At 35.1% G+C, this 12493-nt stretch overlaps 1 non-coding gene across 1 annotated transcript; it reads left to right on the forward strand.

Annotated features, from left to right (window-relative positions):
- Positions 1-11961: 11961 nt before the first annotated feature.
- LOC119043937 (U6 spliceosomal RNA) lies at positions 11962-12066 on the forward strand. Its single transcript, XR_005081518.1, has one exon. It is a non-coding gene; the product is annotated as a U6 spliceosomal RNA (small nuclear RNA).
- Positions 12067-12493: the final 427 nt, after the last annotated feature.

Raw genomic sequence — 12493 nt, forward strand, 5'->3', positions numbered from 1 at the left:
AATGCAGGGTTCCTCAACATAAGCAATAGATTGAATTTTGGGCTGGAAAATTTGTTGTTGCAGAGGGTCAATATGTAGAAGTATCCATAAACTGTACCCATTAGAAGCCAATAGCACCTCTGCTAACCTCCAAGTTGTGACAACCAACAATGTCTCCAGATTTTATAAAATGTCCCCTGGGAAAAATTAAAATCAACCCTGTGGAGAACCATTAGGTTAATAGGATATTAAAGGACCTGACGAACAGAAACTTAACCTTATTTCATGATAGGGTTTTCCTTCCTGCACAACAATGCTGAAGCGTGAAAAGACTTTCCCCTGGTTTTCTCTCCCTACAACCTGCTCTGCCTTCACCCTGAGCTCCAGAGTAATGACTAGCTCATAGCTTTAAGCAGAGGCAGTCTACTGAGCCAGCCTAGATCAGCAATCCTATCACTTTCATTTTCTTGGGTTTTTTCTTTCTTTGACAAGAATATACTCTCTGGTAATGTTTTGAGGAAGAACATATTTATATTTCCATCACCTTTTAAAAAATTCTAATTCTAGATTGGAAATAATTTTCACCTAGAATTTTGAAGATGTTATACTTACACCATCATTCCAGCATTCCAGAAAATTCATACAGCTTTGAAATCCTCTGAGAAGTCTGCTTCCTTTTCTTTTCCAGGCTGGGGCTGCTCGAGAACTTTCTTTACAGTCAGGGTGCTGAAATATTATGACAACATGCCTTGAGTGCTATCTTTACATTTATCGAGCTGGACTATTTATGAGTCTTTTTACAGTAGCCTTGAATTTCTTATAATGGAAAATTGTGCAGTGTTATTATTTATTTAATCCCTTACCCTTTTTTCTTCTCTTTATGAAACTCCTGTTAGCCAGTTGTGGGACGTATTTTGGTTTTGGTCTACTTTCTGTGGGATTTTTTCTTATCTTCTAATATTTTCACTGAATTTAATATATAATATATATTATGCACATATATGCAATAACTTTCTTATTACTGTTTTTAGCATTCTGTAGTTTTTTGTTTTGGGATTCCATGTATTTTTTTCATCTCACTAGTGATAATGTAAATAAACATATGATATATATAGATATTAAATATACTTAAACAGTTGATGCTATACTTGTATTTTCTGCTTTCTTTGAGTTCCTTTTATTTTATTTAAGACAAGCTTTAAAATATTAACTGAAGATTTATGTTTTTCTGAATCATTTTCTGCAACTCTCAAAGCCATACCTATTTTATAACCGACTGTGTAATTTGGTTTGGTATGAAATTGTTAAACATTGAAACCCCTGGCTTTTGCACCATGAGAATAATTAAAATTATGACATAAGAAATGCTCATGAATTCCATGACAACTGCCTCGTGGTATGTAAGGTAGAGTTACTTTCCACTGAAAGCTAGAGCTTTCCTGACAGCCCCACAGCAGAAGAGCAAAAAGGTGGCTCATCTAGTCTTGGCTGTCTCAGAAGATTGTTCTTTTCACATTGAAATAGAATATGCAGTTCTTACAGGCTGCTTCATCAGCACTCATGCCTTTCCTGCTTGGAAACCGCAGTGTTAGAAATACTAAAATACAGGCTGGTGTGACAAAAAAGTCTCCCTTTGCATACCACTGAGGCTCTGACATGCATAGAAATTTGGAGGGACCAGTCTAGCATGAAGCAGGTGGGTACAATGGCATGAAGAAAGAAAGAATGGAGCCAGATGTAAAAGGCTTTAGATGTCATTTGCAAGAATCAGGTCCTATGTGGGAGCCCTTGTAGGGTGTAGAACATGCTTAGTGCTTGCATTTTAAAAGCATCACCTGGCCTCCTAATGTCCCATGTTACAGACAATGAAGCCTGCATGTAATCAATTTGAAAGTGGTTACTTAAGAGGCTCAAAAGACTTCCCCCAGTTAACTCCATGCCAAGTAAGAATTGTATTTGACTGATATATGGGGCATTGCTTTTTCATTCTGGGATCATTATGAGTAACAGCTCTGTCACAGTCTCCAAGTACAGAAGGATGAGCAGGTGTTTTTACTGCAATCACCTCAATACTTCTCTTCTCTCCCAGCAATTTAGTAGTGTTCTTATGTCATTCAAACATCAATGGAAAGTGAGACTTCGAGTGGTGGAAAAAACTTGAATGCCTAATTATATGGTTTAACTTCCCATTCCTCCCCTAAAGAAGTTCTTTGACATTTGTTAGGACCATGTTTCCCAGAAGACAATATCAATAACACCTTTGGGAAATTTGCTTGGGTTGATTTAACTCTGAAAGATGATATTTGAAAAACTACTTTGAATTTTATTTCATATGCATTATCTCAGTTCTACCTTAAACCAACTACTGGTTATGTGTTATTATTGTTCCTATTTTACAAATGGTGCACACAGAATGGAAGATAAATTAAATTTTATTGGAAAAATAATTAGTTGACAGAAATTGGATTTGAAGAAAGCTATCTACTGACCCCATGCTGCATACACTTCTAGAGATTAGTGGGCAAAAAAGCACAGTTTGTACACCACACGTTCATATTTGTATGCAAAGAAATGATGCCTCATGTTAATTGAAAAGTTCACATGTTTTCTGTGACACTTAAGCCTTTCTGGTGTCTCCATTGGCTTACTTTCTATATTTTATCTGGTGGAACTTTGCATAAAGACGCAGAGGTATCCAAAAGTAGGTAATAAACAGATACATTCCCAAGGACAAATGTATTTCTGTAATGAAAGCAGTATACAGGAGCCCAGTGAGGTATTCCATGGCCTTGCCAGGCCCCTGAGGTGTTTATCCAATTCTTTCTGCTGTCTCTGAGCTCAGAGTGAGGATATAAATAGAACACTCTCACCAAAGCTGAAGCAGGAGGCAAATGTACAAATGAGAACAAGATAGGAGTTTGAAACATAAAGTTACACAGATAAAATTTTGCAGCAAAGAATAATTTTAGGGAGCAGACAGGAGGATATTAATCTATAATGTGGCACATTCTGAATGCAGCAGGATCTGTCATACATAGTATATTATGATGTGGTCTCTGAACACTTAATGACATTCATTTTATTGCCATTTTCCTCTGGTGTAGAATAACATACTAAACTGATCAATAGAAGGCTTTGGCTTCCTGAAGATGTTTGCAGAGATGGTTGAAAGTGAATAACATGAAATGTTCTTTTATTTTTGTGTTGATGCTTGTTATTTTAAGACTTTGCCAGGGTTTGCTTCTTAGTTCTGAACAAGAGTCTTGAGATTGTGTCATGAGGAACAGGTTAATCACTTGCAGATATGCACATTACCACAGACATTAGGTATGTAGTTACTCAGAAAGAGAAAAATGAATAGGTTTTCTCAGGCAAGGAAAACTATCAAAAATACTTTCTTTCATATATATTTTTACAGTGTAGAGACTGCTCGATTCAGGTGAATTTGTATTGGATCACAACCTAGAACATAAACAACTGACACCAGTCAGTTTGCTTAGTGTCTCTGGGATTCACTTTGCTGTTCTTTTAGATGGTAGGTGGAAGGAAGATGGGAGTGGATGGGGAAGATAACTAATTTCTAAATGCCGTTCTGTTCTGTAATTATCTGCCAGACACTGAGGCAGGGATCTTCTCACCTTGTCTCTGGTGTGCTGATAATGTTATTATCATTTTACAGGAATGTCTGTTCATAAATTTCCAGGGTCAGATGCAAGTCTCAAGCTCAGGTCTAATTGCAACTTGAATGTTGTTATTGTTCAGGACTCTGATTCAGAAGCAACAATAACACAACTCAAACCATTTTAGGTAAAAGGGAATTGACTGGCTATACAAGAGATGGAAATTGGGATATAATGAGAGCTGGGCCTCAAAAATTTGAACATACCCAGGACATTGTCTGTGCTCATCTTTTCTCACTCTGCCTGACAACATCTGTTGTTGATTGGATTCAACCACACACAGCAAGCAGTAAGGCCACTGATAACTCCCATGTCTCACATTTCTAAGCTTCATTACTAGAGAGACTGGGTTGTGGGTCTGCCTCTCTATAAGTATCCTGAGGATATTTCTGACTCCTCCTGCTTGATCATCCATACACCAATAAACTGTGCCTATCAGGTAAGTTATTATAATCAGTCCAGTTTGCTTAGTTGGATGCCCATTGGTGGTAGGAAGGGCAGTGTCAGCAACATGAAATAGTATGGAACACATACTAATGTTGGGAGGTGGGAGTGTTATTCCATTGCTGACACTGTACTTATGTAATCTGGCAAGATCCTCTGATCTAAGAACAGACCATCCTCTTGGGGGGAAACCTTGACCTCTGGTTTCACCAATAAAGTAGCACAACACACTAGAGCTCTCTGACCACCCAAACTACTTTGTCAAAAATCACTAATCAGATTTTTCTTAGAATGCAGGACAGTAGCTACAATTAGGTCACCACTGAAGTGACCAAGATGAGAGTGAGAGAAGAACCTTCTTGGCAACTATGTACCAAGTATTTCAAAATAGTTGAATACAAAAAGGCAGTTGCATGAAATTGAAGAAAGATCTGCAACTTTCCCTAGAACCATGATGGCAGTCTCCTCCAGCTTTTCTAAAGCAACACTACATAAACACTTGACCTTGATAACAACAGCATGCTTGGGGTACATGAGGGAATACAACTAAGGGGCTCCAGTACCATTCCAGTGTAATGTATGCCTTAAGTTTCTCTGAAAGGGAAATTCTGGAACCACTTCTCCCTTAAATGATCAAGGAAGTAAGTGGATGTGAGCCTAGAGAAATCCTTATACTTTATAGTCTAGAAGAGATTCCTTGTAATGTAGTGGTGAGAGGGAGAGGTGGTGGTAGAGTAGATGAGGGGAGGTTCTGAAAGAAATAATCATTTGGAATCACTCTAGACTTGGCATCAATTCTCATCATACAGTGGTAGCAATAGAAAGCCTCTGGCTTCCTTGTGCTCAAGATGGCAGCACTGAGCTAGTGGTACAGATGCATTCTCCTGGAAGACTGTGACAGTAGTTGCGTACCTGGCCACCCTCAGGAAAAGCTGCAACCTTCAACTTCCTCCTTTCAAATAAAGCACAAGAGAAAGGAACTCATTAAAAAAGAAACAGAGTTCCCAATTGGGACTATGCTATGAATTTACATATATTATTTTTCCTCTTTTTCATAATGTGAAAGACTTAAGCAAGACTTAAGAATTAAGCAAGAAAATATCAAAGTTCAGTAGAATTCACCTGAACTCCCATGATTCTATTTGTGGCTCTCAGTTTTAGGTGCACATTAAAATTTCCTGGGAAGTTTTCAAAATTCCCAGTGCCCAGACCACACCCCAATCCAGTTAAATCAGAGTCTCTAGAGCTGAGACCCAGGCCTCTGTGCTGTGTATAAAGTGCCCTGCATTCTGCTGTGCAGTCTTGGTTGAGAATCACTGCCCTAAACAAACTCTAGGTAAACAAATTTATTCTGCACACCTGGAGGTAACAGAAGAAAACCTAGCAGGGGATACTCGATTTTTTAAATTAACTTTCATGTATGACATTCTTTAGAAAAATACATTGTCTGTTCTGAAATTCCTTTGTCAAGTCAATTATGGTTTTCCTTTTTCTGATGAAAAAAGGCATTGAAATATTTCAAGGTGAAATTGCCTGTTCACTGAACATACATTGTAGCAGCAGCGTGATTGTCTTTATCTAAAAGATAATGTTTCCCCAGTTATTTAAGAACCTAATTCATTTGGATCTAATTGTTTTCATTAAAACAAATTGAAAGAGAAAAAATAAAAATGGAGTTACCAATCATAAGCAGCCCCAATATAATATATAGAATAAAACTCAAAGAGAGAAACTACTGAATATGACTTTACCCTCTATTACACAGTGGATAAGAAGTCACTTGTGAGGAAAATATGTTTAAAAATTAGTTATAAAAATGTTTAAATGTGCCTTTGAAACTTGGAACTAAAAGCTAATGTCAGGAGAAATTTTAAATGATATCTTTGGCTCTCTGAGAACTTATAAAATGTAAATCTGTATTTTCAAATTATATATATTTAACTCCTACATGTTTTCAGAATTCATTATGTACGAAATTAAGGAACTGGGTAAAATTCAAGGAAGCAGAAAAAATAGAAGATAACATTCTTACAGCGATTTTAGACAATGACTCATGAATTGAGTGTAAGTAGGTTGTTTGTGGCATAACACCAGGAAACAGTGAGAGGGACTGAGGAAGAGAGACGGGGAACAGACAAAAGCCACAAAGTGTGGAGTATTGGCATGTTTCTGCTACAGTAGTGGCACTCAGTCATGCTGGGGACTCTCCAAGCTAGTGCTGAATGCCTTCCTCGGAGTTTTCCACCTGAGAAGCAAGTGGGGGGCTCTTTATCCACTAGTGAGGACTTCTGCCAGGGGGTACCAATTCCTTGGCACCTGCAGCCAGCTCCAGCCACTGGGCGTAGAGGATTCAAGGCCTAGGATGGAACCCCCTCCCCCTAGGTCAGCATTTGGATAATCACAGACAGAACATGAATGGGGCCATGAAAGCATCTGCTGAAAGTATATTTTGATATAACACTGAACAGGGGTTGGCAACCTTTTTTTGTTCAGATGGTAGATATTTTAAGTGACCTAGAGTCACTTGTTTTTCTGTTTAAAAATGTGAAGACATTCTAGTTCATGATAAAAGCAGACACTGGACAACATTTGGTCCACAGGTTGTAAATTGCAGACTCTGAAGTAAAGAACATATTTTAAAAGAAGAGACTAAAAATTAAACTTACACATTAATATCAATCACAATGAGCAAAATCTATCACGATGAATTCACTCACTGCATGAAAATCATTTATTCTATATTGTTTATACAACACAAAAATAAAATGATTATTTTAGAAATACAATTGTGCAGACATATTGGATGTTAAAAAACAGACATAGAACAGGCAGGAACAAATTAGACAGAGGTTAAGGCATTAAATAAGATGAGCCATTTTATAGTAGTCAATGCAGTAAAATGTAAAATTCACAGTGAAAACATTATAGCCACAGTCTTTTATTCAACATGTAAGATAAATAACAGAGAACACACAAAAAGATAAACTTATCAGAACATTACTCCAAATCTTTACCATATCAATTCTAAACAAAATCCAAGAGAATATGAAAGAACAAGTTTATTAAATTATTAAAAAATAGTAGTTATCAATTTCAGTGCATAATTCAAATTTTCAAGAAATAATTAATTTATTTTTAGTAAATTAACTAGCTGTGATTCTTAACCTTACTGGGCATGGAGAAGGACAAATTCAACCCCTAACTCCCATTAGGCTTTTACCTCTTAGGGTGTGGTATTCTAGGAACTTATCTACTCTCAGTAAATTGGGAAGATTTCTTTGGTTCTCAGTCATTAGTCAGCCTGGGGACCATGAGATGTAATATCTTCCCAGTTCTGATTTCATTCAAATCCATAGATTCTCTGTTTCAGACAAGAGGATATTTAGTCAAAGCCAAAAATCTCACAGCTATTTTTTGAAGACTTTTCATCTTTTCCAGCATTATCTAGACAGAAGACTGTATTTCCTCTTGTTTGAGAAATCCACATGCTTCCCTTTCCTCCTTCTCCCAGGCTCCAATTATATCTTTCATCAAGAGGTATCTCTTTCTACATCTCTTTCAGTCTATTTACAGATACTCACTTTGTCCTGAATCATACCTGGTGGTTCAATATACTCTCCTAAGCAAGTTAAAGATTTTGAAACAAAACAAACAGGAGAAAGAATTCTTGCAGGCAAATTCTGCCCTCTGCCCCACATTGTTTTTGTTTAGTATATGCAAAATCCTATTTCGGCAATTTGTTCTTGAATTTAGATCTTCATAAAAAAGGGGTACATCAAGCTAAGCCCAATGAATGTGAGACCCAAGTCAAAGATCACTTATTTTCTCTACATTCAGTGATTTTCATCATCATTTTAACAGTGGTTAAGGTTTTGAAACATTATTTTTGTTCTACACTAAGTTTTATAAACTAATGCAAGATAGTTAATAAATTACTCTAATAACTGTACAAACATTCCCATCCCGAGAGGTTCATACTGCTAGAGTCTATAAAAGATACAGCTCCGTGTAATGGTTCATGGTGTTTGTTCAATCACTCTTACAGGTAATTGTGCATTTGGTCCTTAAAAGTATCATTTAAGGGTGTCAATGTTTATAAAAACAATGTGCTAAAAGCACACAAAACCAAAAATCCCAATGGGGCTTAATATCTGTGAAAACAGCTCATACCTCATTAATATATTATTACTTTACACCGTACACCAAGATAAACTAAAGATGGACACATGACTTATATATAAGTTGTGACACTATGAAAGTCTAGAGGGAACATAGGCAATAAAATTTCAGATATCCCACACAGCAATATTTTCACTGATGTGTCCCCTAGGGCAAGGGACATAAAGGAAAGAATAAACAAATGAGACTACATCAAAATAAAAACCGTCTGCACAGCTAAGAAAATATCAACAAAATGAAAAAGGAACCAATCATATGGTAAAACATATTTGCCAATGATACCTCAGACGAAGGTTTGATCTCCAAAATACATAAAGAACACATATTACTCGACAGCAGGAAGACAAACAATGCAATTAAAAAATGTGCAAAAGACCTAAACAGACACTTCTCTACAAAGGACATAAAGAGGGCCTGTAGACACAAGAAAGAATGCTCACCATCCCTAGTCATCAGAGAGATGCAAATTAAAACTACAATACCTCTGCACAATTATTAGATGACCATCACTAACAAATCAAAACAAGTGCTGGAGAGAATGTGGGGAAAAGGGAACTCTAGTGCACTGTTGGTAGGAATGCAGATTGGTGCAGTCACTGTGGAAACAGTATGGAATTTCTTCAAAAAACTAAAGATGGAGGAATCTCATTCCTGGGATTATACCCTAAGAATCCTAACACACCAATCCAGAAGAATCTATGCACCTCAATGTTCATAACAGCATTATTTATGATAGCTGATTGCTGGAAACAGCCTAAGTGCCCATCAGTAAATGAGTGGATGAAAAAACTGTGTAAATGGATAAAACTGCACGTATACAATGGAATACCACACAGCACAAAGAAAGAAGAAACTCCTGCCCTTTGTCACAACATGAATGGAACTGGAGAGTATTATGCTGAGTGAAATAAGCCAGGCAGTAAAAGACAAATACCATATGATCTCACCTACAAGTGAACCTAATGAACAAAAGAAAACAAATGAGCAAACTGGAACCAGAGACTTGGAAATAACCAGAGGTGATGGGGGAGGGGGAATAACAGGGGAAAGAAGATGAAGGGTCTAGTCAAGGACCACGAATAAAGGATCCATGGGCATGGACAATGAAGTGAGGATTGACTGAGGGAATGAAGCAGGGGAAAGCAACAGGAAAAAATGTGGGACAACTGCAATTGTACAACAATTTTAAAAAATGCAAGACAAAAATATAATGGAGGAGGCCATCAAGAAACATGTATGAAGGACAAAGGGATGAAGCCAAAGGGCGTGGGTTCTAGGGTGGAAGGTGGGGACTGGTGAGGAGGGAGGGCATGGGGGATAAAAATAAAGACAATTGTACTTGAAGAACAATAAAAAAATAGGGATGTCCTCATACAAAAGATTAATTTTGTCCCCTATCTCACATCATATACAAAAATTAAGTCAAAGTTTATTTTAGACTTAAATGTAAGATTAAAGCTATAAAAGTTTTAGAAGATAATGCAGAAATAAATCATCTTGCATTAGACAATAATATCTTAGTCATGACACCAAAAGCAAAATTTATAAAATTAGTGAATTGGACTTAATCACAATTAAAGATAATTTTATTTCAAGCATACCATACTATCGAGAAATGAAAAGACAACTTACAAACATGGGTGAATTATTTGCAAATTGTATATCTGATAAGATAATTGTATCCAAAATATATTTGTTTTTTAAAGTTTTAGAATTTGTTAATAAAAAGACAAATAATCTAATTTAATAATGGGCAAAAATATGAATAAGCATTTCTCAAAAGGAGGTTAAAATATGACAAATAAGCATATGAAAAGATGCTCAATATCATGCCATTATAGAAAAATAAAATGAGACACCATTTTGCTCCTGTCTCCACTCCAGGGAAATGAAGATAGATACCTGTCAACATAAAAGCTTATACACAAATGTTCATAGCAACTTGAATCACAATACGTAAAAGGTGAAAAGAATCCGAATATCTGTCAATGAAAGAATGACTATATTACATGTGAAGTGTACATAAATGTAATTTATTTAGCGATAACAGAGAATGAACTGCTGATACATGTTACAACAGGTACTAAATCTAAAAAAAACATAAGATATTCTATTTGGTAAAAGCAGCCAGTCACAAATATCACACATCATGTGATCTTATTTATATGCAATGTCCAGAATAAGCAAATCTAAAAAAAGATAAAACGTATTAGTGGTTGCTTAGAGCTAACTGGAAATTTTGTGGGTGGAAGAGAAAGAACTTGTTTATTTTAAACAAATGAAGGAGTTAGTAGATATAAGATTACTTTTGGAGTGCTACAAATGATCTAAAATAATTGTGGAGATGGTTAGACTACTCTGTATTAAAAAGCATTAAATGCTATAAAATTAGTGAACATATAGTATGTAAATAATATCTATATAAAGCTGTTAATTATTTTTTGAGGTAAGATTTTTGGGGGGAAATTTGCTATACAAATCTGGTACTAATTAATAATTTTTGCTATATGACCCTGAAAATAACCATCAATGGTGTTGTTTTTGACCTAACTGCTGGTTCTCTTGGTCACAATAATAGGCATAATTAAAGAAGCCCAAGATTGAATATATATAGAAAATTTAAGGTCCACTTATGATTAAAAAATATTCTCAGAAAAATAGGACTAGAACAATTCCTCGACCTGATAAAGTATATCTTGTAAAATATATTGTAAATCTCCTTCTAATTGGCAAAAAGAACATCAGTGATGGAATTGAAAACTGTGCCGTATTGATAAAATGAATAGACCTAGCAATTTAAAAAATTGAAAAAGAACTATTGTATTAACTAAAATTTATCTCAAACACACACACATAGACTTGTTATTTATAGGTTGAAAATATAGTGACAGTTTTAAAACATGTACCAAAATTGTGCAAAACAAGTACATATCAATATTTGCCTCTGAGTTAAAAAAAAAAGAAAGGGATGGAACTAAAGAGAGTGAAAAGAGGCTTCAGATTTATCTGTACAAGTTTGTTTACCTAATTAAAAAATCTTAAGATACAAAAAGTCAACATTTATCTATTTTTGTAGTAGATACATGGATATATATTGCTATTTAATTTACCATAATTTCAAATTTATAAATTAATTCTGGAATATTTTATATCGTTGAAACACTATTTGATTGCTAAATTACACTTTTAAAAAATTACACTGTTTAATTTTTAAATTTTTACGTTAAATGTTTATTAATCTACTATTCATATTAATCTAAATTTATGTATCAATTTCCTCAAATATACATAAAGTATATTTTATATTATATAGAATAAACAAATGTGATATACTTTTAAGTCACAATAAGTCACAGGACATCCCAAAATTATAAAATTTTTACCACCAAGCACATTGATGACCTTTGTTAAATAATATTAAATGAAGCACATCATGTTCATCAAAGATAATTTTTCATAGCTTTTACCCTGTCAAGTTTCCTACATTTTTTTCTGAGAAAATTTTGGCACATTATACATATCAAGTTTATAGTGTTCTAATATTATTTTCACTAAATTTTAATCTTGTATTAAAATACATTATCCATGTAAGTAAGATTTTTTACTCAACTCTCCAAATGATGCACAAGAGTATTTGAAGCAGGTGTAAGGTTCATAAGCTTTAATAAATGCCTATTGAGTGCTTGTTTCAGCAGCTCCTACACTCAAATTGTAACAATATAGAGAAATTTAGCATAACTCCTGTGCAAGGATGACACAACCCTGCGAAGTGTTCCATACTTTGCTTTTTCTAATGTCTGTGGGTGGAGAAACTGAGGTTGTATAAGAAAAGCGCCAAAAAAAAAAAAAAAAGAAAGAGAAAAGTGTCTTACTCAAGCAAGGGACCTCCAAGCCTCAAACCCCATCTCTAACTCCTCCTTCAAAAGCTAGCTCCACTCTGCATTTGCTTTATTTTTGTATTGTTCATAGGTGGGAAAACTGAGGTGCAGATAAATGAGGTGACTCACCTAATTGAGGGCCCTCTGTTTTCAAATAAATACATACATACATACATACATACATACATACATAAATACATAAATAAATATTGAATTGGTGAGTTAATGCTTGGAATTCTAGAAACAACTTCCTTGATACTTGCATTGTTTATAGTATATAGCAAAATTCAGGCATCCAATGCATTTTCCCTATCTGTTACATTAGGACATGCT

Source organism: Artibeus jamaicensis, unplaced genomic scaffold (assembly GCF_021234435.1).
Source record: "Artibeus jamaicensis isolate MK-2021 breed Jamaican fruit bat unplaced genomic scaffold, CSHL_Jam_final contig_332, whole genome shotgun sequence".
In the NCBI taxonomy this organism is placed as follows: domain Eukaryota; kingdom Metazoa; phylum Chordata; class Mammalia; order Chiroptera; family Phyllostomidae; genus Artibeus; species Artibeus jamaicensis.